Below are 22688 nucleotides of genomic sequence, written 5' to 3'. Positions count from 1 at the left end.
GGGACTTCACTCTGTGGTGTACACAAGTCCTGGGTAGAGAGGATCTGGCCTAGCCGTCTGTCTCTCTCTCTCTCTGCGTCGCACACTCAGTGCAGTCTCTGGCTTCAACTAGGATCACCTCCCAGCTTGGAGGGTAGTGGGGAGCTGACAGTCGGTCATCCACAAACGGTGGACCTGTATACAGGGGTCTGTCAAGTATGCAATCACTCCTGGGCAGAGCGTGTAAGGTACTCACTATCACGCCATGTATGGCACCTGGCTAAGCTCTGCATGGCTCAACACAGCTCCATTCTGCTGGCACAGCTCTGCATGGCTCTGCTGGCACAGCTCTGCTCTGCTGGTTCGGCTCTTCGCTGCTGGCACGGCTCTGTTGGCATGGCTAATCCCCTCAGCACTACAGCTCCTACCCTCGACAGCAGCAGCATAGCCTGTCACAGGCCCAGCACTGTCAGCTGGGGGAAGTAGAGCACGCTGCTCACAACTCTGCGTGCTGCACTTACTTGGTGCCAACCCCTCCTGCAGCACGTACTTTTCCCTCCTATATTCCTGTGGCTGTGTGCTCTTTCTAGGCTCTCCCTGCCCCCTCCTGTCAGCAGGAATCTCCATCTCTCTCCTCCTTCCCTCCTGCAGCAGGGAAAGGTCCGCCTCTCTCAGGCATCCCCCTCCAGAAACAGAGGATGCAGCCTTTGTAGTTCCGGACCCAGCATGCAGGTACCTGCAGTCTGGTCCACCTCCTTAAACTTGCAATTGGTAACTTAAACTTTCCCACATTATTTAACTTTTTTATAATGTCTATACATTATTATTATTATTATTATTATTATTGCGCCATTTATTGCATGGCGCTTTACATGTGAGGAGGGGTATACATAATAAAAACAAGTACAATAATCTTGAACAATACAAGTCACGACTGGTACAGGAGGAGAGAGAACCCTGCCCGCGAGGGCTCACAGTCTACAAGGGATGGGTGAGGATACAGTAGGTGAGGATAGAGCTGGTCGTGCAGTGTTTTGGTCGATCAGTGGTTACTGCAGGTTGTAGGATTGCCGGAAGAGGTAGGTCTTCAGGTTCTTTTTGAAGGTTTCGATGGTAGGTGAGAGTCTGATATGTTGCGGTAGAGAGTTCCAGAGTAGGGGTGATGCGCGAGAGAAATCTTGTATGCAATTGTGGGAAGAGGAGATAAGAGGGGAGTAGAGAAGGAGATCTTGTGAGGATCGGAGGATGCATGCAGGAAAGTACCGGGAGATGAGGTCACAGATGTATGGAGGAGACAGGTTGTGGATGGCTTTGTATGTCATGGTTAGGCTTTTGTACTGGAGTCTCTGGGTAATGGGGAGCCAGTGAAGGGATTGACAGAGGGGAGAGGCCAGGGAATAGCAGGGGGACAGGTGGATTAGTCGGGTAGCAGAGTTTAGAATAGATTGGAGAAGTGCGAGAGTGTTAGAGGGGAGGCCACAGAGCAGGAGGTTACAGTAGTCAAGGCGGGAGGTGATGAGTGCATGGACTAGGGTTTTTGCAGATTCTTGGTTGAGGAATGTACGGATCCATGAAATATTTTTGAGTTGATGGCGGCAGGAAGTGGAAAGGGCTTGGATATGCGGTTTGAAGGAGAGGTCAGTGTCAAGGATTACTCTGAGACAGCGAGCTTGTGGGACTGGGGAGAGTGGACAGCCATTTACTGTAATGGATAGGTTCATTGGGGGGGTCGCGTGAGATGGGGGAAAGACGATGAATTCAGTTTTGTCCATGTTAAGTTTTAGAAATCTAGCAGAGAAGAAGGATGAAATAGCAGAGAGACATTGAGGGATTCTGGTCAGTAGGGTGGTGATATATCGTCCAGAGATGTAGATCTGTGTGTCGTCAGCATAGAGATGATACTGAAAACCGTGAGATTCTATGAGCTGTCCCAGGCCAAAAGTGTAAATGGAGAAGAGCAGGGGCCCTAGAACTGAGCTTTGCGGGACTCTCACAGATAGGTGGCGAGGTGATGAGGTGGTGTGTGAGTGGGAGGTGCTGAATGTCCGGTCAGTTAGGTATGATGAGATCCAGGATAGGGCCAAGTCTGTGGTGCCAAGGGATGAGAGGGTCCGCAGCAACAGGGAATGGTCCACTGTGTCAAAGGCAGAGGACAGGTCCAGGAGGAGGAGGATAGAGTAGTGTCGCTTGCTCTTGGCAGTTAATAGGTCATTGGTGACCTTTAGTTAGGGCAGTTTTAGTGAATTGGTGTGACCGGAAGCCTCATTGTAAGCGGTCGAAGAAGGAGCAGGAAGATAGATGAGAGGACAGTTCAAGATAGACAAGGTGATCCAGTAGTTTTGAGACATAGAGGAGAAGTGATATAGGGCAATAGCTCGATACAGAGGATGGGTCAAGAGAGGGCTTTTTGAGGATAGGTGTGATGGAGGCATGTTTAAAGCTTGAGGGGAAAACACCAGTTGTTAGTGATGGGTTGAAGAGATGGTTTAGGGTCGGGATGAAGACTGTGGCAATGTTTGGGATGAAGTGGGAAGGGATCGGGTCAAGTGCACAGGTGATGAGATGCGATCTTGAGAGTAGAGTGGAGAGTTGATCTTCTGTAATGGTGGAGAAGTTGGTTTTGGAGGTGGAGGGCTGGATAGTTGGGAGGAAGGGCTCTGGAGGTTGTTGACTAAAACTGTCTCTGATGTTCTCAATCTTCTGTTTGAAAAATGAGGCAAAGTCTTCTGCTGAGATTAGTTGGGAGGGAGGAAGTGCTGGGGGAGGAGAGAGTTGAAGGTGTTGAATAACTGTTTAGGGTTGTGAGACAGGGAGGGTATGAGAGATGAGAAGTAGGTTTGTTTTGCTGTGGAGAATGTGGTCTTGAAAGTAGTGAGGGACTGTTTGAATGCAATGAAATGCTCGTTGGAGTGGGATCTTTTCCATCTCTGCTCAGTAGCCCTGGAAGCTCGCCTCAGTTCTTTGGTCAGGCTGGTGTGTCAGGGCTGTCTGTTGATTTTGCGAGCTTTGGTATGTGTGAGAGGGGCAAGAGATTCCAAAGCTACAGCTATTGTGGTGTTATATAGAGCGGCAGCATCATCCACATTGTGTAGGGAACTTATGTCTCTGAGAGGGAGGAGGGATTCAGAGAGTGAGTGTAGATCGAGGTGTTTAAGATTTCTGAGAGGGTGTGCAAATTTGTGGGGTGGGGATTGTAGACAAGGAGTGGAGAGGGAAGAGTAGATTGTGGTCAGAGATAGGAAGAGGTGAGTTAGAGAGGTTAGATATGGAGCAGAGGCGGGTCCAGTGTGTGACCATCTTTGTGAGTGGCTGCAGAAGACCATTGAGTGAGGCCGAAGGAGGAAGTGAGAGATAGAAGTTTAGTGGCAGCTGAGAGGGAAGTGTCAATGGGTATGTTGAAGTCACCCATAATGATAGTGGGGATGTCTGCAGAAAGGAAATGAAGTAGTCAGGTGGTGAAGTGGTCAAGGAAGCTGGTGGCTGGCCCTGGGGGGCGGTAAATGACAGCCAGTTGGAGGTTAGAGGGGGAGTAGATGCGCATAGAGTGCACCTCAAAGGAGGGGAGGGTAACAGAGGGTGGCAGTGGGATTGGGGTGAAGAAGCAGTTATCTGACAGGAGAAAACAAACTCCTCCGCCATGCTTGCTGCTGGGGCAGGGTGTGTGAGAAAGTGGAAGCTACCATATGAAAGTGCAGCAGTAGAGACTGTGTCAGAAGGGGTGAGCCAGTTTTCGGTAATTACGAGGAAGGAAAGTTTGTGAGTAATAAAAAGATCATGGATGTAGGAAAGCTTGTTGCAGACAGAGCGAGCGTTCCATAGAGTTTCTGTTAGTGGGACTGGGGAAGTGGGGGCTGGGCAAATGGGTAAAAGGTTAGAGAGGTTACGGAAATTTGTGATAGAGCGTGGATGGGAGGAAGAACTAACTGTGGGGATGTAGTGAGGAGGACCAGGATTTGGAGAGATATCACCAGCAGTGAGAAGAAGCAGGGAAAGTGTTAGCAGGTTGGAGCATGAGAGGGCATGAGGAGACTGTCTGTGCTTTGAGACAGAGGATTGTATGTTGAGGAACAGTTCTGAGGAGGAGGTGAGATGGATAGGGAGGATTGAAGAAGAGATGAACAGTTCCTTACTAGGTTTCGCGATTAGGGGAGGTAGCAGAAAGTGAAGAATTATAGGGGTAAAAGTGAATACAAACAGAAACATTGTTTAAAGTGACTGGCCAGTTACCTTCAGTTCCCTACTGGCTCAATTCTGGTTTTAATTCTATATAATCTTCACACTTCTAAGACACACTTCTAGGAATCACACTGCAGACTAAAGTCATTGCAGACTTATGCTTTGCAATATATGTACAACTAAGTGCATTCAGGTGTGAAGCAGAGAGGAGTGGTCTCTGTTCATCTTGGTTAGAGAATTAAGAGTGGACCAGATGCATACAATCAAGCCAAAGTAAACAAGGTCATAAATAACACTAGGGTAAGCTGAAAGGCATACCATGTGAATGCTAGGAGCAGAGGAAAGTCTGTGCGGAATGTTGGGTGATGTACTATATGCACTTCATAGTCAGACAAGGCAGGAGAGCAGGCTGGAGAGCTATGTGCATGAACATACTATGTGAATGCTAGGAGCAGAGGAAAGGCTGTGCGGAATGTTGGGTGATGTACTATATGCACTTCATAGACAGACAAGGCAGGAGAGCAGGCTGGAGAGCTAGGTGCATGAACATACCTGTAGGAAGAATAGACAGGATGGTTAGAGTGCGATAGTGGCAGATAGCAGGGCACAGTCTGTATACATCCTTCTGGTTTTAATTCTATATAATCTTCACACTTTTAGGACACACTTATAGGAATCACACTACAGACATAAGGTTTATACATGATCTTTTATATTTACGTTCCCTGGGAATTACTATGTAAAATTTAATATGGTTGTATGGACTTTACACTGGCCACATGGCCATGTTTGGGAGTTTTACTGTTGTTGCTTGATTATACGTACTCCCAATACGTTTTTCAGTGATTTCCCTGTATAGAACTTTTTCATCCCCTCGTGTTCCTTTCATTGTTTTTCATGTGGTTTCTATTCTATGTGTTTAATAAAATTATATTTTTTAGTATAATTTTTGTCTATTTACTTTTTTGAGTGGGTATGTAGTAAAACAGGTATGCAAAAACAAACATCTACAATTAAATGTTTACATTTTTTGCAAGAAAAAATGTGGTCCATTTTTCAAAAAAACTTAACCCATTCCAAAAATTTATGTAATAAGAAATGCTAGACAGGTACACTTAAAAAAGCTACAATAGGGTGTTGCATTGTTGTGGAGTGTACAGATGTAAATTTTTTACTAAAAAAAACTTCAAAAAGTTGTTTGCTACACGCACATTTTGTAAGGTGGACAGTTGCAATTAAATATTTGAATTTTGGGTAATTTTCATTTATATTTAAAAAGAATAATAATTATTATTTCCCTCTGCACATAATCTACTGTACAAGAAAACAAACAACAGTACAGTGGCTTTTGTCAAGCAAACTCACTGTGTGACACTGATTTAAGATTATTGTGCTGTCATGCGTCTCTTTTTTAGTGCATTAAAAATGAAAACAAAATGAAAAATTGTAATTCCATGCAGCAGAAAAGTTGCAAGACACATCTGTCACTGATCAATCCCATGGAGTCGAATACTTCTGTTGCAAGCCCCTCCCCTATCTGTCGCTCTTTCCCTATCAATGGAATCTACATCTACTATTCTCATCTTCTTGATATCATGCTTCCTTTCTTTAACATAACAAATCTGGGTTTTTTGCTTGGTGCAAATTTCTTGTATAAAACTTCACATTTTGAAACAACCATTACATTGAAATAGTGTGCAGTATAATATAATTGTATTATACACCATCGCAAATGCATGCAATCACCTCATCTTCCTAATTACCATTTGCTGTGTTAGCAACTATACTTGATAATTAAATTAGCTACTGACAGTAGAGGAAAAAACAATCAAAGCAAAATGATTTTAGAAAGGTAATTTCAACAACAGTCATTTCATGGCTTAATTTTGTCTTTTTTCTATATAAGCTGGCTGAACCAATTTAAATAATTTCAAGGGCAAAAACTAATACTAAATGCAAATATAAATCCCCGTCTTGGCTCAGAACCAATGTATTATCCCCCATTGAAATGTCATTTGGAATGGAAGCAGTGACTGAAATACAGCCTGTGGAAAAGCTGTACATCAGCAGAAGTTCATTCTATATAGTTTATTACACTTCAATTTCATTTAACTCTTATAATGTGCTGTAATGCAATCATACACCGGCTTCTTTTATCAGTTAATGGAGCATCATTCAACAACTGAGAAAGATCACCTCTCTCCCATACAAAGATGAAGCTCTGGCAGTTTGTGATTTGCTGCGGAGTAGAAAACAAATCAGTTTTATAAGAGCAACGTAGCTTCCTACAGCGATTTTCCATTTTGGGGGACAGACACAACATCTGATATCCTTCATGCATGTCTGTAACATTTGTTTTAAAGAGTTTTAAAGGAAAATTCTACCAAGCCCCATCTGTATGTGAATGGTAAGATGCAAGGAAGAAAAATGTTCATAAAACTTTCAGATGAGTTTTTGCTATAGGGCTCATAACCATCACTGTAATAACAAAAAAGGTTCGATATCGATCCAGAAAAGTGGGACAAACGTCATGCAAGTGTCATTCGATTTTTGCTGTGAGTACAATGTGATTTTTATCAACTAGCATACGAATGACATCCAATTTACATGCTAATGCAATCTGATTGCAATGTGATTTTAACATTAGCTTTTACATAGAGTAAATTTTTGGCCAGGGTCACACTTGCGAGTTCAATGCGATAAGCTCACACGAGTCTCTCACATCATTTCCAACCACTGCAGCCAGCTCTCAGGACCGGAGTTTGCGGCTGCATGTATGTTCTTAAAATACTCACCCAGCTCGCTCCCTCGCTGGCACTGCTTCCTGTCCTGGCCGCACCTTATACTTTATGAGCGGTCACGTGGGGTCGTCGATTACAGTCATGAATATGCGGCTCCACCTCCCATAGGGGTGGAGGCGCATATTCATTTCTGTTAATGAGCGGCCCCACGTGACCGCTAATACTGGAGAAGGTGCGGCCAGGACAGGAAGCAGTGCCAGCCAGCGAGGGAGCCGGGTGAGTATTTTAAGAACAGCGGGGGGCGCACAGGGGGTGGGAGGGGGGTGGGGACATGGACCTTTATTTTAAACACGAGAAACTTAAAAAAAAAAGGAATATTCATATCATCTCTACAGCAAACGCTGCTGCATGGAAGATATCAATGGCGGCTTCAGCACCAGATGCTAGTGCGTGTGGTACCCAGTGAGCACACGGGTAACACACGTGTGCCGCACGTGTGCCACACGTGTGCCACACTGATGTGCCACAGAAACGCACGGGCACACGGACATGGATAATTCCGGTACCAATTTTTCTGGTACCGGAATTATCTGGGCGTGTGAGACTGCTCTTAGATAGGGTAGGGAGAGATTTAAAATGAGGGAGAGTGAAAGTCAGGCACCTGGGTGTTATCATCATTGCAAGTACATGCTGCAGATCTCTGCTAGTTTGTATTGTGTTGTATAGTTTAGGAACAGACTGTGGTATTAGGGATAGGCAGAGTTTCATCCACTACCATAATATACAAAGCAGCTTTTATTAGAGCGAAAAAATATTAGTTAGTACCAGCATATACTAAACCAATTTTTTTTAGCTACATAATATTCCTGTGTACCAGCAAATATTTTTTTTTTTTTACAGCTAAATATTTGTCAGTGCCAGCATATAGTAACATCTTTTTTTATAACTTGCCTATTGCTGAAATAGCTAATATTTATCTAGCAGTTGTGCGACTGGTGCAAAATCTGCTGAGCTACGGAAACATCACTATTTACCAGTACTTTCCCTGAGACTGTTACTGGCATATCTCATAAAGGCAATATAAAAAATTTTAAAAAGTATATAGGTTAAATAAATAGCGTATCTTTATCTAGCAGTTCTGCGACTGGCGCAAACCCTGCAGATACGCAAACGTCACAATTTACCAGTGGCAATAATTTTCCGCAACCTGCTGTTGGCATGTGTCAGAAAAGTAATATGAAAAAATACAAATTTTCTATTGCTTAAATGCAATAGTGCATCTTTATCTAGCAGTTGTGCAACTGGCGCAATCCTTGCAGAGATACACAAATGTCACAATTTACCCATGGCAAAAATTTTCCTTCTGCCTGTCAGCATGTGTCATTAAGGCGACATAAAATAATACTGATTTTCTATTGGTTAAATAAATAGAGTATCTTTATCTAGCAGTTGTGCGACTGGCGCAAACCCCGCAGAGAAATACAAAAGTCACAATTTACCAGTGGCCAAAATTTTCCTTACTCTGCTGTTGCCATGTGTGTCAAAAAAGTGATATAAATACCGTATCTTTATCTAGCAGTTGTGCTACTGGCTCAAACCTTGCAGAGATACGCAAACGTCACAATTTACCAGTGGCAATCATTTTCCTTACTGTTTGAGTGTGTCAGAAAGGCGATGTAGTCAAATACAAATTTTCTATTGGTTATGTAAATAGTGTATCTTTATTCAGCAGTTGTGCGACTGACGCAAACCCTGCAAAGATATGCAAATATCACAATTTACCAGTGGCAAAAATTTTCCTTAGTCTGCTGTTTCCATGTGTCAAAATGGCAATATAAAAAACAAATTTGATATTTGTTAAATAAATAGCATATCTTTATTGAGCAGATGTGCGATTAGTGCAAACCCTGTAGAGATACGCAAACATCACAATTTACCAGTGGCAATAATTTTCCTTAATCTGCTGTCGGTATGTGTCATAGGGGAGGTGTAAAAAATCTATAAATTTTCTATTGGTTGAATAAAAGTGTATTTTTATCTAGCAGTTGTGCAACAGGCGCAAACCCTGCAGAGAATCGGAAACATCATAATTTACCAGTGGCAATTATTTTACTTACCGTGCTGTTGCCATGTGCCAGAAAGGTGATATAAAAAAATAAAAATTTTCTATTGGTTAAATGAATAGCGTATTTTTATCTAGCAGTTGTGCAAATGACGCAAACCCTGCAGAGATGCGCAAATGTGACTATTTACCTGTAATTTTCCTGAGTCTGCTGTTGCCATGTGTACTAAAGGTGATATCTGAAAAAAAATACCTATACATTGCTAGATAGGGAATTTGTAAATAACACCTCTGTGAGGGTACTTGTGAAAAAAAAGCCTGGAATAATTTTATTCATCATAACGCATTCAATATGAGAAAAGGTGACATTAAGGGACGTCGATGTGGTGGTGCATGCCAAGGCTATGTGACAGATCAGAAGATGACTGTATCTCATTCTAGCTTCCTGTCAAAATTTGGTCAGTGCACTACACCACTGTCGAACCAAGGAGGCTGTGGGATGGATGGCAGACAAAGGCACCAGTGTGTTGACAAGCACCACCATGAAGTCTTCCACACAGTCCAGTCTTAGTAGCCAAGAGGCTGGGACTCTGAATCCTCAACCTGGTCCTCCTTCCTCCCCTCATCAAGAATCCCAGGAAACATATGTCCCCAGCAATAGCCACTCTGAGGAACTGTTTAAGTACCCTTGGAATTTGTCAGGCGTCTCAAGATGCACCGTTAAAGAGGGTCATGAGGAGGTGGAGTGCAGTGATTTCCAAACATTTGAGCACCCCACGCTACCTTTCTCTGATTGCACACAGGGTGAACTTGGTGGAGTCTGGAACAGAGTCAGAGGCTGGGACATCACACATCGTACCCATACCAAGTATAGTGGTCCCAACTTCCATCAGGGTTTTAGTCTCCTCCTATTCCAGTTTCTGTCTCTCCTCCTGCTCCTCATCCTCAGCAGAACTAGCCTCACCCTCACTGCCCAGCTGGGAGGTCTGCAGCACTGCCTTGGTGAAGCGACAGCATGCTCTGCTGAAGCTCATCTGTCTAGGTGATAAATAGCGTTGAGCGATACCTTCCTATATCCAGAAGTATCGGTATCGGATTGAATCGGCCGATATCCGAAAAATATCGGATATCGCCGATACCCATACCCGATACCAATGCAAGACGATGGGACACAAATATCAGAATGTAAATAAGCCCTTTCTGTCCTTCTATATCCTGTTCCGGAGGGGGGAAGAGTGTGGGTGGTGCGTGGGCGGACACTGTGCGTGTCTGTGTGTGCAGGCGGGGTCTGTGCGGGTCTGCCGGGTATCTGTACAGACCTCTCGGGGGTCTGTGCGGGCTGCCGGGGGACTGTGCGTGCCTGCCGAGGGTCTGTCCGAACTGCCGGGGGTCTGTGTGGGCCTGCCAGGGGTCTGTGCGGGCTGCCGGGGTCTGTGTGGGTTGCCGGGGGTCTGTGCGTACCTGCACGGGATCTTGCGTGCCTGCCGGGGGTCTGTATGGGCCTGCTGAGGGTCTGTGCGGGCTGCCGGGGGTCTGTGCAGGCCTGCCGGGGGTCTGTGCGGGCCTACCAGGGGTTTGTATGGGCCTGCCGGGGCTCTGTGCGGGCTGCCGGGGCTCTGTGCGGGCCTGCCGGGGCTCTGTGTGGGCTGCTGGGGCTCTGTGCGGGCTGCTGGGGGTCTGTGCGGGCTGCCGGGGGTCTGTGCGGGCTGCCGGGGGTCTGTACGTTTGTGCAGGCATCTTCCGATGGGACTGCAAGTCTCATCGGACGATGCCTGCTACAGTGACAGTGACAGTGATTGACACATTAGCCAATGATGGGACAAATATGTGTTGAATGAAAAAAAACATACATACTACATACATACTACATACAGTACATTCATACATTACATACAATACATGCATACAGACATACAGTACATTAAACATAGAGTGCATACTCACCATTACTTGTCATTTTGATCCCAGAAGCCAGTGTCACCTGTAAAAAATATTAAGATAACAAACAACCTACATACTCCCTGATCCGCAGAAATCCACAAGTGTCCCACGACGATCTCCCATGGAGAACGGCAGCATCAGCTGATGCGACCGCTCTCCAGGGGCTCCAGGAATCCAATGATGGGAGGAAGGTATCCTTCCGCACTGTATTCCTCCACCGCTGTAAAAAAATAGTCCCTAGTCTCACTTTTGGCATTGCTCTGTGAGAAATTTTCCCACGCAGCAATTGCCATAAAGTGAGACTTTGAACTATAGTAACCTCAGTGATGCACTGCAGGAGTCATTGTCTCATATCAGTGTGTCACTGAGGGTCTAAAATAGCAGTGACATCACCCGATGTCACTGTTCTATAGGGGAGATCGTCGTGGGACACTCGTTATTAATTGGACTACGACGGACAGGTAGTATACGGTTTATTATTTTACATTTTTGCAGGCGCTGAAGTATGGTAAGTATGGTTAAATGAAGAAAATTAAAATACTTTTTTCCTAATGTGTGTGTGCTTTATTAACCCTTTATTACTATTGGATTAATAATGGATAGGCGTCTTATTGATGCCTCTCCTTACTAACCCGGCTTAATGTCACCTTACAATAGCAAGGTGACATTAACCCCTTATTACCCCATATCCCACCGCTACACGGGAGTGGGAAGAGAGGAGCTAAGTGCCGGAATTGGCGCATCTTACAAATGCGCCATTTCTGGGGTGGCTGCGGACTGGTATTTGTAGCCGGGGGGCCAATATCCATGGCCCCTCTCTAGGCTATGAATATCAGCCCGCAGCTGTCTGCATAGCCTTTCTGGCTATAAAATATAGGGGGACCCCACATAATTTTTTTGGGGGTCCCCCTATTTTAATAGCCAGTATATTCATAGCAGGCTACAAATAAAGCCCCCGGCCGTCGGCTTTCCCCCTCTGGCGCAGAAAATTGCGCGGGAGTCCACAACGTTTTTTTCCGTTTTTTTTTATTAAACGCTCACTAAGGCCTCTTTCACACTTGTGTCGGTACGGGTCCATCGCACGTTGTGAAATTTGTGCCACGATGTGGGCAGCGGATGCAGTTTTTTAACGCATCCGCTGCCCATTCTGAAGTCCGGTCAGGATGGGGCGGAGTTTCGGCCACACATGCGTGGTAGAAAATGGCGGACGCGATGGACAAAAAAATGTTCACTTGAACGTTTTCTCGTGCCGACGGTCCGCCAAAACACGACAGATCCGTTGCATGACGGATGCGATGTGTGGCCATCCATCACGATCCGTCGCTAATACAAGTCTATGGGTAAAAAACGCATCCTGCAAGCACATTTGCAGGATCCGCTTTTTCCCAAATCGATGGATTGCGATGGATTGCTAAAAACGCAAGTGTGAAAGTAGCCTTAGAAACATCGGCCTTTCCATTATACAGTGGGGCAAAAAAGTATTTAGTCAGTCAGCAATAGTGCAAGTTCCCCCACTTAAAAAGATGAGAGGCGTCTGTAATTTACATCATAGGTAGACCTCAACTATGGGAGACAAACTGAGAAAAAAAAATCCAGAAAATCACATTGTCTGTTTTTTTAACATTTTATTTGCATATTATGGTGGAAAATAAGTATTTGGTCAGAAACAAAATTTCATCTCAATACTTTGTAATATATCCTTTGTTAGCAATGACAGAGGTCAAACGTTTTCTGTAAGTCTTCACAAGGTTGCCACACACTGTTGTTGGTATGTTGGCCCATTCCTCCATGCAGATCTCCTCTAGAGCAGTGATGTTTTTGGCTTTTCGCTTGGCAACACGGACTTTCAACTCCCTCCAAAGGTTTTCTATAGGGTTGAGATCTGGAGACTGGCTAGGTCACTCCAGGACCTTGAAATGCTTCTTACGAAGCCACTCCTTCGTTGCCCTGGCGGTGTGCTTTGGATCATTATCATGTTGAAAGACCCAGCCACGTTTCATCTTCAATGCCCTTGCTGATTGAAGGAGGTTTGCACTCAAAATCTCACGATACATAGCCCCATTCATTCTTTCATGTACCCGGATCAGTCGTCCTGGCCCCTTTGCAGAGAAACAGCCCCAAAGCATGATGTTTCCACCACCATGCTTTACAGTAGGTATGGTGTTTGATGGATGCAACTCAGTATTCTTTTTCCTCCAAACACGACAAGTTGTGTTTCTACCAAACAGTTCCAGTTTGGTTTCATCAGACCATAGGACATTCTCCCAAAACTCCTCTGGATCATCCAAATGCTCTCCAGCAAACTTCAGACGGGCTCAGACATGTACTGGCTTAAGCAGTGGGACACGTCTGGCACTGCAGGATCTGAGTCCATGGTGGCGTAGTGTGTTACTTATGGTAGGCCTTGTTACATTGATCCCAGCTCTCTGCAGTTCATTCACTAGGTCCCCCCGCGTGGTTCTGGGATTTTTGCTCACCGTTCTTGTGATCATTCTGACCCCACGGGGTGGGATTTTGCGTGGAGCCCCAGATCGAGGGAGATTATCAGTGGTCTTGTATGTCTTCCATTTTCTAATTATTGCTCCCACTGTTGATTTTTTCACTCCAAGCTGGTTGGCTATTGCAGATTCAGTCTTCCCAGCCTGGTGCAGGGCTACAATTTTGTTTCTGGTGTCCTTTGACAGCTCTTTGGTCTTCACCATAGTGGAGTTTGGAGTCAGACTGTTTGAGGGTGTGCACAGGTGTCTTTTTATACTGATAACAAGTTTAAACAGGTGCCATTACTACAGGTAATGAGTGGAGGAAAGAGGAGAATCTTAAAGAAGAAGTTACAGGTCTGTGAGAGCCAGAAATCTTGATTGTTTGTTTCTGACCAAATACTTATTTTCCACCATAATATGCAAATAAAATGATAAAAAAACAGAAAATGTGATTTTCTGGATTTTTTTTTCTGAGTTTGTCTCCCATAGTTGAGGTCTACCTATGATGTAAATTACAGACGCCTCTCATCTTTTTAAGTGGTGGAACTTGCACTATTGCTGACTGACTAAATACTTTTTTGCCCCACTGTATATCTATGGATATATCTATCTACAGTAAAGAATATATAGATAGATAGATATATCTATAGATACATAGATCTATCTATCCCTATATCTGGCTGCTTTCACACATCAGGTTTTTGCCGTCAGGCACAATCCGGCGAGTTTTAAAAAAAAAAATGGATCCGGCGAAAAAAAACGGATCCGGCGAAAAAAAACGGATCCGGCGGAAAAAACAGATCTGGCGGAAAAAACGGATCTGGCGGAAAAGAACGGATCTGGCAGAAAAGAACGGATCCGGCGGAAAAAAACGGATCCGGCCGATAAAAACGGATCTGTTTTTTTCAAAACTCGCCGGATTGTGCCTGGCGGCAAAAACCTGATGTATGAAAGCAGCCAGATATATGGATAGATGCATCTATGTATCTATAGACATGTTTATTTATGAATATATCTATAGATAGATATATCCATAGATATATAATAGAAAGGCCGATGTTTCTAAGGCTACTTTCACACTTGCGTTTTTAGAAATCCGTCGCAATCCTTTGTTTTTGGAAAAAAACTGATCCTGCAAATGTGCTCGCAGGATGCGTTTTTTACCCATAGACTTGTATTAGCGACGGATCGTGATGGATGGCAACGGATCCGTCGCGTTTTGGCGGACCGTCGGCACAAAAAACGTTCAAGTGAACTTTTTTGTCCGTCGCGTCCGCCACTTTCTTCCGCGCATGCGTGGCCGAAACTCCGCCCCATCCTCCCCGGACTTCAGAATGGGCAGCGGATGCATTGAAAAACTGCATCCGCTGCCCACGTCGAGCACAAATTTCACAATGTGCATCGGCACGTAGGCCCAATGCATAGCGACGGACCCGTACTGATGCAAGTGTGAAAAAGGCCTTAATGAGCGTTTAATTTAAATTTTAAAAATGGAAAAAAACGTTGTGGGCTCTGTAAGACTCATGCTGGTGTGGTAGTTGGAGGCAGGTACAGTGGGGCAAAAAAGTATTTAGTCAGTCAGCAATAGTGCAAGTTCCACCACTTAAAAAGATGAGAGGTGTCTGTAATTTACATCATAGGTAGACCTCAACTATGGGAGACAAACTGAGAAAAAAAAATTCAGAAAATCACATTGTCTGTTTTTTTATAATTTTTTTTGCATATTATGGTGGAAAATAAGTATTTGGTCAGAAACAAACAATCAAGATTTCTGGCTCTCACAGACCTGTAACTTCTTCTTTAAGAGTCTCCTCTTTCCTCCACTCATTACCTGTAGTAATGGCACCTGTTTAAACTTGTTATCAGTATAAAAAGACACCTGTGCACACCCTCAAACAGTCTGACTCCAAACTCCACTATGGTGAAGACCAAAGAGCTGTCAAAGGACACCAGAAACAAAATTGTAGCCCTGCACCAGGCTGGGAAGACTGAATCTGCAATAGCCAACCAGCTTGGAGTGAAGAAATCAACAGTGGGAGCAATAATTAGAAAATGGAAGACATACAAGATCACTGATAATCTCCCTCGATCTGGAGCTCCACGCAAAATCCCACCCCGTGGGGTCAGAATGATCACAAGAACGGTGAGCAAAAATCCCAGAACCACGCGGGGGGACCTAGTGAATGAACTGCAGAGAGCTGGGACCAATGTAACAAGGCCTACCATAAGTAACACACTACGCCACCATGGACTCAGATCCTGCAGTGCCAGACGTGTCCCACTGCTTAAGCCAGTACATGTCCGGGCCCGTCTGAAGTTTGCTAGAGAGCATTTGGATGATCCAGAGGAGTTTTGGGAGAATGTCCTATGGTCTGATGAAACCAAACTGGAACTGTTTGGTAGAAACACAACTTGTCGTGTTTGGAGGAAAAAGAATACTGAGTTGCATCCATCAAACACCATACCTACTGTAAAGCATGGTGGTGGAAACATCATGCTTTGGGGCTGTTTCTCTGCAAAGGGGCCAGGACGACTGATCCAGGTACATGAAAGAATGAATGGGGCCATGTATCGTGAGCTTTTGAGTGCAAACCTCCTTCCATCAGCAAGGGCATTGAAGATGAAACGTGGCTGGGTCTTTCAACATGACAATGATCCAAAGCACACCGCCAGGGCAATGAAGGAGTGGCTTCGTAAGAAGCATTTCAAGGTCCTGGAGTGGCCTAGCCAGTCTCCAGATCTCAACCCTATAGAAAACCTTTGGAGGGAGTTGAAAGTCCGTGTTGCCAAGCGAAAAGCCAAAAACATCACTGCTCTAGAGGAGATCTGCATGGAGGAATGGGCCAACATACCAACAACAGTGTGTGGCAACCTTGTGAAGACTTACAGAAAACGTTTGACCTCTGTCATTGCCAACAAAGGATATATTACAAAGTATTGAGATGAAATTTTGTTTCTGACCAAATACTTATTTTCCACCATAATATGCAAATAAAATGTTAAAAAAACAGACAATGTGATTTTCTGGATTTTTTTTTCTCAGTTTGTCTCCCATAGTTGAGGTCTACCTATGATGTAAATTACAGACGCCTCATCTTTTTAAGTGGTGGAACTTGCACTATTGCTGACTGACTAAATACTTTTTTGCCCCACTGTATATCTCGCCCAGGTGTTTGTCCTATGTGAGTTAGGCCACTCAGTATCTTCAGGGTGCTAATGGGTTAATGATTGCAGGAATAAAAGATGACCAGCTGGGGGTTTCAAGCGTCAGCCTGGGGCACACAGATTGCCTGCCTGTGTGTGACAAACGTGAGTGAGAGCTGTGCTCAAGATCTGTGTGATGTTAGCTGGGTGGGAGAAGCCCCCTAGTTGTTGAGATAGCAACATATTTGTTTAGTTAGTGCCGGACAGGCTAGGATTTATTTATATGTTTTGTTTTGTTCATGTTGCTTTCACGTTAATAATGATATAACAAATCCCAAAGTCATATCAGTGGTCTGGGAAAAAGAACACATGTGTGTTATATATAGCCAGACACATCAAATTCGCTCCATATAATCTGAATAAAGATAGGAGAACCCGGAGCATAATATAAACAATTGCTTTATTGATACGAACATTAAAAACAACATTTATCAGTAATATTTAAGGTGCAGACATTTCCATGATTAACATAGACAAGGGGAGAACCACCCCTCTAGAGTCCCTAAATCGCACAAAAAAAACATGGAAGAAAAGGAATGTAGAAAGCCTTCCTATGCAGTGTTAAATAAATAGGGCAGCACACTGCAGCGCCAAAACATGCAAACTTGAAAACACGAAATTTAAACTGCATTACTGCACTAGAAATATGAAAAATGAGAGCTTTTAGCGCATAAAAATGGCCAATTTTATGTGTACCTCGTAGCCACTTTACGGCATCTCTCTTATACGAGGTCCTACTCTAAACCTACCTCGCTGAGAATAAACGTCTCCATCTGAATGGGTACATGTGAAACCTCTCCTTGGACTCAAATTCTCTCTCACTGTGGAGGGGTATTGGACCTACTATAATTAAAAACACCTGAAGCTAGGAGGCAGGGAGTGCACGATCAGAAGGCTAGAGAATACATTTCAAAAAACCTGATCTGCACATCCAAACATAGACTGAGTGTGAACAGGTGCTGAACCCAGAGTCGCCAACTCGTATATAGTTAAATAAATAGGGCAGCACACTGCAGCGCCAAAACATGCAAACTTGAAAACACGAAATTTAAACTGCATTACTGCACTAGAAATATGAAAAATGAGAGCTTTTAGCGCATAAAAATGGCCAATTTTATGTGTACCTCGTAGTCACTTTACGGCATATCTCTTATACGAGGTCCTACTCTAAACCTACCTCGCTGAGAATAAACGTCTCCATCTGAATGGGTACATGTGAAACCTCTCCTTGGACTCAAATTCTCTCTCACTGTGGAGGGGTATTGGACCTACTATAATTAAAAACACCTGAAGCTAGGAGGCATAGACTGAGTGTGATGTTCAGATGGAGACGTTTATTCTCAGCGAGGTAGGTTTAGAGTAGGACCTCGTATAAGAGAGATGCCGTAAAGTGGCTACGAGGTACACATAAAATTGGCCATTTTTATGCGCTAAAAGCTCTCATTTTTCATATTTCTAGTGCAGTAATGCAGTTTAAATTTCGTGTTTTCAAGTTTGCATGTTTTGGCGCTGCAGTGTGCTGCCCTATTTATTTAACTATATACGAGTTGGCGACTCTGGGTTCAGCACCTGTTCACACTCAGTCTATGTTTGGATGTGCAGATCAGGTTTTTTGAAATGTATTCTCTAGCCTTCTGATCGTGCACTCCCTGCCTCCTAGCTTCAGGTGTTTTTAATTATAGTAGGTCCAATACCCCTCCACAGTGAGAGAGAATTTGAGTCCAAGGAGAGGTTTCACATGTACCCATTCAGATGGAGACGTTTATTCTCAGCGAGGTAGGTTTAGAGTAGGACCTCGTATAAGAGAGATGCCGTAAAGTGGCTACGAGGTACACATAAAATTGGCCATTTTTATGCGCTAAAAGCTCTCATTTTTCATATTTCTAGTGCAGTAATGCAGTTTAAATTTCGTGTTTTCAAGTTTGCATGTTTTGGCGCTGCAGTGTGCTGCCCTATTTATTTAACTATATACGAGTTGGCGACTCTGGGTTCAGCACCTGTTCACACTCAGTCTATGTTTGGATGTGCAGATCAGGTTTTTTGAAATGTATTCTCTAGCCTTCTGATCGTGCACTCCCTGCCTCCTAGCTTCAGGTGTTTTTAATTATAGTAGGTCCAATACCCCTCCACAGTGAGAGAGAATTTGAGTCCAAGGAGAGGTTTCACATGTACCCATTCAGATGGAGACGTTTATTCTCAGCGAGGTAGGTTTAGAGTAGGACCTCGTATAAGAGAGATGCCGTAAAGTGGCTACGAGGTACACATAAAATTGGCCATTTTTATGCGCTAAAAGCTCTCATTTTTCATATTTCTAGTGCAGTAATGCAGTTTAAATTTCGTGTTTTCAAGTTTGCATGTTTTGGCGCTGCAGTGTGCTGCCCTATTTATTTAACTATATACGAGTTGGCGACTCTGGGTTCAGCACCTGTTCACACTCAGTCTATGTTTGGATGTGCAGATCAGGTTTTTTGAAATGTATTCCTATGCAGTGTAACCTAGTGCAAAGCGGCAGGCTGACCGGTAATACGGTGCTAATCCAAATAGCCAAAGTGCAAGTACAGTAGGTCAACGCAAGTCAGCTTACCGGCTCAAAGGGGCAACAGAGGAGGGGAATCCCGCCAGGATAACGTCCCCACGTTAATAAATCTGACCTAAGGTCAGCCTGCTCAGAAAACCTGCTGTACGCCTCAGATTCAATGCACAAACCACGTGACCTTTGACCCCAGCAAAGGCGATCCCAGAGTGTTTTGTCATATTGTGGTGGAGAACGCGGGCATACCGTGGCACAGGCGACAGCATGGAAGACGTGGTGAAAGCCTTAGTACAGTCCACTGCCGTACAGCAGCAGGCCACTGCCGCACAGCACGAAGCTAATCGCTTGATGGCCGCACAGCTGAAGGAGTTAGTGGACATGACGGTTGCAGACCGCCAACTTCTCCAACAGGTGGCGCAGCGCCTGGTGAGCATGCCTGACGCTGACCCGGAAGCAGAGTCCAGAAGGATCCATGTGAGTCGATACTGGCAAAAGCTGACTGCAGAAGATGACGTCGAGGCATACCTGACAACGTTTGAGCGGACGGCATTGAGAGAGAAGTGGCCGAAGGCACGATGGGCCGATTTGATTGCCCCGTTTCTCACCGGCGAGGCCCAGAAAGCTTACCATGATTTGGACCCGGAGGTCGCTCAGGACTTTGAGAAGCTGAAAGCTGAGATCCTGGCCCGGCTGGGTGTGACGACGGCTGTCCGGGCACAGAGGGTACATCAGTGGACATACCAGCAAGATAAGCCGGCGCGGTCTCAAATGTTCGACCTGATCTACTTAACAAAGAAATGGCTGCAACCCGAGGTACTGACAATACCCGAAATAATCCAGTGGGTTGTCCTGGACAAGTACCTGAGAGTACTACCCCCAGCGCTGAAAAGGTGGGTAAGCCAAGGAAATCCCACGACAGCGGATCAACTTGTGGAGTTGGTCGAGCGTTATTCCATGGCAGAAGGACTTCCCGACGACACCGCCAACCCCCGGTCTGTGCCTCCTCCTCGTGGAACCGGTAAGACTGTTCCAGGGACCACGGGTGAAGGAAAATCGCTTAAAACTGTGGGGGAGGAGCCCGGGACTGCTCGCACTCCGAGACCAAGAGTGTTGGACGGTGGTCTCAGTAGGGGACCTGTTAGGTGTTTCCGCTGCCATGAGAAGGGTCATGTTTCTGCAAACTGTCCTGTTACCGCTGAACCCATGCAGTGCGACGTTATAGACTCTAGAAAACGCATGTCTTTGGTTGCACAGCTAGTGAGTGTGAATGCGGGACAAAATGATATAGCGAAACACCTGTGTGAATTATCTGTTGATGGGAAAAATGTTGTGGCATTACTAGACTCTGGAAGTGTGGTGACTCTGGTGAAAGCTAGTCTGGTGGCACTTCCGTCTGGTCCGTCTGACAAGTTTTCTGTGACGTGTGTGCATGGTGACACCCGCTCGTACTTAACAGCGGTCATATGGATTTCTACTCCCTATGGGTCAGTGCAGCACAAAGTGGGACTCGTTCCCGCATTGTTACAGGATGTAATCCTGGGCAGGGATTTTCCCTATTTCTAGCAGTTGTGGGAGAATCAGTTGCTCCTTCACGGTAGCTGTACCCGTGAATCTTCTCCCATGCCATCTGGAGGTCCCGAGTCCCTAGAGGAGACCCCACAGGAAGATGTTGCTGGGGAGGTTAGTGAATCTAACCTTCTGTACCCCTTCTCCGTCATGGCGGGGGAAACGGAGGAAACTGAGGAACCTCAGCGAGAGGCGGAGGCAGACAGCCATCCGGCACCCTGCCTGCCAGATTTGGGAGTCCAGGTGGATGACTTCCACAGCGAGCAAATGAAAGATCCTACCCTGACTCCGGCTAGGAAAAATGTAAAAATGATAGATGGGGTACCCGTAGAACCTGACACTAGGCTAGCGTACCCGTATATGGTTCTTGAAAATGATTTGCTCTACCAGGTAGAAAAAAAAGGGGAAGACACAGTGCAACGGTTAGTGGTACCCAAACCTTATCGGCGGAAGGTACTGGATTTGGCCCACGGACATATAATGGGGGGACATCTGGCGGTACAGAAAACCACAGAAAGGATATTGCATTGTTTTGTGTGGCCTGGAATACATTATGATGTGCGTAACTATTGTGAGTCCTGTCCAGAGTGCCAAATCGCGGCCCCTAAATCTCAGTTCCGTAGCCCTTTGGTACCCCTTCCTATCATCGGGGTCCCTTTTGAGAGAATTGGGATGGATTTGGTTGGGCCCCTTCCCCGATCCGCACGTGGGCACCAACATATTCTCGTCATCGTGGACTATGCCACTCGTTACCCGGAAGCCGTCCCTTTGCGTAACACAGCTACCAAGACGATCACCAAGGAATTGGTACAAGTGTTTAGTCGGGTGGGAATTCCAAAACAGATACTCACCGACCAGGGGACTCCCTTTATGTCGAGGGTCATGAAGGAGCTCTGCAGGCTCTTACAAATAGACCCGTTGCGTACGTCTGTCTATCACCCTCAAACAGATGGCCTGGTTGAGCGCTTCAACAAAACCTTAAAACAGATGCTCCGGAAGGCGATAGACAAAGATGGGAAGAACTGGGATTACTTGTTACCCTATTTGCTATTTGCCATTAGGGAAGTTCCCCAGTCTTCCACAGGGTTTTCGCCTTTCGAACTGTTGTACGCCCGTCGTCCCCGGGGACTGCTGGACGTCGCAAAAGAAACCTGGGAAGGTCAAGTCACTCCCTTTAAAACGGTGATCAACCATGTAACACAAATGCAGGATCGTATTGCCGCTGTCATGCCCATTGTTAGGGACCATATGTTACAGGCCCAGGGAGCCCAGAGGCAAAGTTATGATAGAGGCGCTAAGGTCCATACATTTGCACCCGGCGATAGGGTGTTGGTCCTAATCCCTACGGTGGATAGTAAATTCCTGGCGAAATGGCAGGGCCCATTTGAGGTCCGAGAAAGAGTTGGTGAAGTGAACTATAAAGTGTACCAGCCGGGTAAGAGAAAACCGGAACAGATTTATCATGTGAATCTGATAAAATCCTGGAAAGACCGCTCTGCCCTAACGGCAGATCTGCCCCGTCCGGTTTGTTCACCTACTGTACCGGAGGTGCAGGTTGCCGAGACTCTCTCAGAATGACAAAAATCTGAGGTTAAGCAATTTTTGTTACAGAACCGACAGTTTTTCTCCGAAAAACCTGGCCGGACTAAGTTGGTGAAACATGAGATTGTCACAGAGCCTGGCGTCACTGTCCATGTGAAGCCCTACCGGATTCCGGAAGCCCGCCGTGAAGCCGTCTCCCGGGAAGTGATGGCAATGCTGGACTTAGGAGTCATTGAGGAGTCGCACAGCGCCTGGTCCAGTCCAATTGTGTTGATATCTAAACCGGATGGCTCCATCCGGTTTTGTAATGACTTTAGGAAACTGAATGCAGTTTCTAAATTTGATGCGTACCCTATGCCCCGGGTCGATGAGTTGATCGACCGGCTTGGTAAAGCCCGATACATTACGACCCTGGATTTAACAAAGGGGTACTGGCAGATTCCTCTGGCCGAGGCGGCCAGAGA

The sequence above is a fragment of the Ranitomeya imitator genome, chromosome 3 (genome assembly GCF_032444005.1).
Source record: "Ranitomeya imitator isolate aRanImi1 chromosome 3, aRanImi1.pri, whole genome shotgun sequence".
Classification (NCBI taxonomy): Eukaryota; Metazoa; Chordata; class Amphibia; order Anura; family Dendrobatidae; genus Ranitomeya; species Ranitomeya imitator.
The sequence above is the reverse complement of the archived record's forward strand: the minus strand, read 5'-3'. Positions refer to the sequence as shown.